We start from the raw sequence: 5,741 nt of genomic DNA, 5'->3' as shown, positions 1-5,741 counted from the left end.
TTTTTTGAGAGAGAGAGAATGAATAGGAGAGAGGCAGAGGGAGAGGGAGAGAGAGAATCCCAAGCAGGTTCCCCTCCCAGCGTGGAGCTAGACACGGGGCTCAATCCCACGACCCTGGGATCATGATCTGAGCTGAAATCAAAAGTCATACACTTAACTGACTGAGGCACCCAGGCGCTCCTGAATACATTAAATATATGTATATATATATACTACTAACTTTCCACACATTAAAGAATACATGAGAATGAAAGACCTAGCCTTTGAGTTCTCCTGCATCAACACAATTTGACTAATGAAATAATAGGAAATAATTTTAACAGTCATATATGACACGAGTTCACACCATGAAGGAATGGGATGTAGTCCGTACAGTTGCCCAGCCATCATCTCCCCTGCAGAAGTAAGGGAGCACACTGTGATGTGACACTCGTGAGAGCCCAGAGTGATGTCCTGTCAGGCTCGAGCAGCTATCATGCAGCCCTACCTTTCCGGGCACAGGAGAGACAGTGAGCTCCATGCCACGGCATCACCACTCTGGTAGCTTCATGCCAAGCAGACCTGCTTTCTTGTCCAGGAAGCACCTACGCCGCTTGGCTCACATCTGGGACCATCTGCTCATTTGGACTGTGTTTCAGGTCTATTTCCTTTTTTTGTTCCATTTCCATCTCCCAGAGCAGACCTGGCTTCCTCCCTGCAGCGCGGTTCCCAGTTAAGGAAGACGGAGTCATGTGTCCTAGGGCTCCTCCCTCAATAATCCTCATGGCCTGGGCCATCTGTACTAGGAACGGTGGTGTGCTGGGCTTCTCTAACCAGCCAGACTCCTGGGCTGTACTACCCAGCACCACGCACGGATGCACATCCACGGCCAGAAGGACCACACAACTGCCTAAAGCATAACACCTTTTAAAGAATCGGAGAGCTCTAGGGGCTCCTGGCTGGCTCAGTCAGTTAAGCTACGACTCTTGGTTTCGGCCCAGATCATGATCTCTCTAGTCGTGAGTTCAAGCCCCACGTGGGGCTCTGTGCTGCTGGTGTGGAGTTTGCTTGGGATTCTCTCTCTCCCTCTCTGCCTGCCCTTCCCCTGCTTGTCTACGCTCTCGCTCCCTCTCTCAAAATAATAAATAAACTTTAAAAATTCACCAAAAAAAAGAATGGAAGAGCTCTAAAAAATCAAAGAGGATCTATATAAAGAGCACTAGCTTCTTCTGTACCCAGCTAGCTTTCTTCCCCGTGCAGAAGCGCGCGGGCGTGTAATTCACAGTCCGGCTCCCCAACACGGCAGCTGCCAAGGCTCCTGGCTCATCTAAGAGCAGGCATTCTGCTCGGCAGAAGTGGCGAGCCAGGTCCTCAGCTGGATTCTGCCTCACCTTGCTCATCCCCTCAGTAGATGTTACATTTTTGGGTCTCTGCCTGTTCTTACCAGGCCAGCCTAGTCCTGCCTGCTGTTCATCCTGGTATGTCTGTGGCGCTCCCACCTGGCACAGCTCGGAGGCTGTTGGCTCTAGACCAGGTCTCGTTCACCTGCCTCTCCCAAGCTCCTGCAATAGAGGACAGGACTCACCACCCCAAGCCAGTCAGGGAAGGGAAACGCACAGAACGCAGGGAGGGCCGTCGCCAGCTCTGTTGGGGAAGGGACGTGTGCACGGCTCTGTCCTGTCTGGCAGCATGAGGGGTCAGCCCAACCTCACGGCTCCGAGTCCTGGGTTACCACAGAGCAGCTTTGTGACCTGAATCTCTTAGAGTCTCAGTTTCCTCATTCATACCATAGAGATGATACAGTAAAACCCACCCCACCATAAGGTGATGGGCAGGTCAAAAAGATGTCAAGCTCGTAAAATGCAAATGTACAACTTTTAGAAGTTAATGAAATGACTTGGATTCCCAGGGTCCTGGCAACGTGAGCTAAGTCCTCTCCAGTCTCAGCTGTGGTTTAGTGCCACCTGAGTACTGTTTACTCTGGTTTAAATATTGATGGGGACAGAGATGGGTCCCGCGGCTGTCTGACTAAAGTTTCCAGGACAGGAGCAATAATTCCAGGAATGTCCTCATCATTTAGTGCCTACAATGTCTTTTGGACCCAGGGGAAATTTGTCTGGGAGAACGCTGAGGACACGGAGCCTCACTCTCTACATCCCCGTTGCAGCCCTCTCCACACGGGGAAGAACCGTAGCTTATCCATTTGAAAGCAGAGCCTGGGGTAAGGACAGGACCTGGGAGAAAAATAACAGTTAAGCAATATCTGAATTTGCTGTATGAGAGAGTTTTACTTTAACGCCTATCCTATTCACGTTGCTGTGAGGAGGAAGGTTAATACATGAACGCGTCAGAGCGCGTGGCTGTGGCATTTGCTCAATAAGTCATGCGTTCATCCCCCCAAATGTTTATTAAACACCTACTATGTCCCTGGCACTTATACTGGATCCTAGGACAGTGGCAATAAATAAGAAAGATGCATATCAGTCTGGCCTTGAAAGCTTATAATGTAGCAGAAGTAACAGCTTGGAGCCACGCCTTGGAAGCCATGAAGGTACTACCATATTTCTTCTAAAATATCGTCTTGTCTTAAACATTTTTTAAAAGTTAATATCTTATATGTATATTTTGGAACAGAATATTCCATCCTCTCCTGTAAAAGAGTGGTTCCCAACAGGGGTCAGTTTTGTGCCCAGGGGACATTTGGCAAAGTCTGAAGACATTTTTTGATGCTTGGTGTCCTAACCTGGGGATGGGGGGCAAGCTACTGGCACATAATGGATGAAAGTCAGGGATGCTGAGCTACAATGAACAGGACAGCCCCCCTCCGCCACCCCTCACACAGCACAGACTCAACTGGCCCGAAACGTCAATATGCCAATGCTGAGAAACCGTGGTCCAGAGGGGACCTGCTTAGTCCACACTCAGTTTGGGCCACAAAGGGAGAGAAAGACATTTTACCCTCACAAGTCTTAGAAAAACTAGCTCTTCTGTTCTAGGTTCTAGGTTCTATGACACCTGCCTGCATTAGAGAAGGCTTTTACAGTTTTTCAACCCAGAAACATATTCCTCTCGGGGACAGAGAGAATGGACTGGGGAGTCTGTTTACAGAGCACTCAGCACTATAACTACATGCCATGAGTGTTATATTTGACTGATTTTCTCACAGAAATAAGTTTTCTGGGGCACCTGGGTGGCTCAGTCCATTGAGCACTGACTCTTACTTTTAGCTCAGGTCATGATCCCGGGATCCTGGGACCGAGGCCCACGTCCAGCTTGGGATTCTCTCTCCTTCTGCCCCTTTCCCCTGCTCCCGTGCATGCTCTCTCTCTCTAAAATAAAAATAAAATATATAAGTTTTCAAAGAAAAAGTTTCTGGAAAAGGCCTTGTCTTTTCTACCCTTTGAACACCCAACCAACATATGCAAATTATCCGAATTACCTCAAGGGCACTGAACCCAACTTTTCAGTTCATGTGGCTTTCTTTCTATTTAAAAGTGTTTTAAAAGCTTGTCTGGGCATAATTAATCCAATTTGGTCTTTAGGGCAGTCCAGACTTCTAGAGTGACTGGTTTTTGATGGATGGTTTTCTCACATCTGTGCAGCAAAGCAATACAATTCTGGACAAAGCAGAGGATAAGGAAGAGTGAGGCAAAATAACAGGAAGCCAGAAGGAGAGGGAGAGATGAAGGAAGGAGAGAGAGCAAGAATGGGTGACACTGAGAGAAAGAGAGAGAGAGGAGAGGAGAGAACCGAAGAACTAGGGAGCTAACAAGCCCAGAAAGAATGGAAATGGCCAGTCTTAACCTCCTCAGCTTCAAAAAGCCCTGGAGCCTCACCTCAGCTTACTCCTTTGCCTTCTGAAGTGCTTTCTGGAAGCACCGTGTCGGGTTCTAGCCTACTTCCCTCTCCTCCGGCTTCTGGGTAGAGGTGGGAGCTCCTGTCTCATTCACAGCTGGGCTCCGTAGCAGAACCCTGTGTTGAAACAGCGTACACATCAGGAAGGGAAGCTAGGATGCACACATGAAATGCAAGACTATTTTTCCATTTCCATACACCTTATCCTTGCAGATTATCAGTACTGTTATTGACAAAGGCTGAACAGCCACGAGTGAGTACCACACACAGGATGTGTGAATCACGTCCCCACTCCTCTGGTTAGATGATGATTCAGACTATGATGTGAACCCTTTGAACTCTGTATTTCATGCCCCATGCCCTGAACAAGCTACGTACCTTTTCTAAGAAATGAGATTTGATTTTTAAATGTGCAAACATGTGATCTGAAACGTGCCAACCATTTTTTCCAATGCAGTGTTTTACTTGGAACTTGTCGCAGATGTGCTGTTACAGATTCTATGATAAAACAATTTATCTGAGCTCACTTGCAGATGTTACGCCTCTATCACACAGCCATCCAGTGACAAATTGATAAGAATTATTTGTAATGCTTGTCACTGTGCTCGCTTCGGCAGCACATATACTAAAATTGGAACGATACAGAGAAGATTAGCATGGCCCCTGCGCAAGGATGACACGCAAATTCGTGAAGCGTTCCATGTAATGCTTGTCACTAAGAGAATTGTGTGTTCTGTGAAGCATCATTCTTCACTTTAAACATTTTTGTTACTGGCTGGTGCTAGGCGTGCTAGCACCTCCTTGATGTAAACAACAATTTGGTAAAAACTTCCTGAGACTATATGTCATGGCTTAAACTTGACCCTGACATATTAGTCTGCAGTAATGAAACTCAACCCCAAAGCTTACTGGTACAAGCACGTGTCTTGACCAAAGTATCTTTCTCCGCTTGAATTTTTCTAACTTCGGTTTTGAATTCACCTCTTAGGGATTCAGTGAGGGGTTTCTTCAGGTTTCCTTACAACATGAGATTTAATAAACTCCCCACTTGCCTCACACATGTGCTCAGTAAGCGTTTGCTAGATAGAAGAACAAGGAGGGCTTTGCAAGAGGGGTTAACAATATACAATGTGATTGCCGGTCCAGTGGCACTGTCCCCTGAGGGCCATTCCTTGTCCTCTGTCTCTCATCCAGGCATTTCCAGGACCGAGGGATCTGCCACCAGGCCAGCCTTCTTCCGGTTCTAAATGCAGGCATTGTGCTGGAGAGGGAAGCACTTCCTGGGCAGCCCAGACACTCCTCAACCCACCAGCATGTCTACTCTGTTCACGTTTTTCTCTAGGCCCATCCCATCAAAGCCCAAGCCAAGGAGAGGAATGGAAATGATGAGGCCTGAAAAGTCTTCACTCTTTGTTCTTCTGATGGGTGACAGGATAATTAGTTCCAATGAGATGCAGCCTCTCCCAGACTATATTTAGTCTAATTGCAGAGCTCCTTTCCCCTGGAGGAGGCTGGGATTCCTCCAGGAGATCATAATGCCAGAAAGGGAGCAAAATCAAGCAGGCTGCCCACAGTCATGGCAGGGCATGCCTGTCCCTTCTCAAAAGGGAGGCAGTGTGCAGCTGGCTCCACGATTCAGGAAATGGGGTCCTGCTCCAACTCTGCTATCAACTAGCTGTGTGACCGAGGACCATTTATACCCTTGAAGCCTCAGATGTGCACGTTACATAAGCATGATAATCTCTACCTCATAGGAGAGTGGGGAGAATGAAATGTGGTATGATTTGTAAAGCACTTTATATAAGCTGTAGGTGTATGATACAAATGTAGGCGTGTCGCCCTAAGTAACAGAAGTGCCTGGATTTCCCCCTTCACAAAGGGCCTGCACCCACTGAACAGGGTCGTGG

General features: G+C 47.6%; 1 non-coding gene across 1 annotated transcript; it reads left to right on the top strand.

Annotated features, from left to right (window-relative positions):
* The first annotated feature begins 4,435 nt into the window (after positions 1 to 4,435).
* On the top strand, positions 4,436 to 4,542 carry LOC144239988 (U6 spliceosomal RNA). Its single transcript, XR_013337541.1, has one exon. It is a non-coding gene; the product is annotated as a U6 spliceosomal RNA (small nuclear RNA).
* Positions 4,543 to 5,741: the final 1,199 nt, after the last annotated feature.

The sequence above is a fragment of the Crocuta crocuta genome, unplaced genomic scaffold (assembly GCF_008692635.1).
Source record: "Crocuta crocuta isolate KB4526 unplaced genomic scaffold, BGI_CrCroc_1.0 scaffold246, whole genome shotgun sequence".
Taxonomy (NCBI): Eukaryota; Metazoa; Chordata; class Mammalia; order Carnivora; family Hyaenidae; genus Crocuta; species Crocuta crocuta.
Note: the sequence above shows the minus strand (reverse complement) of the source record. Positions and strands in the feature narration are given on the sequence as shown.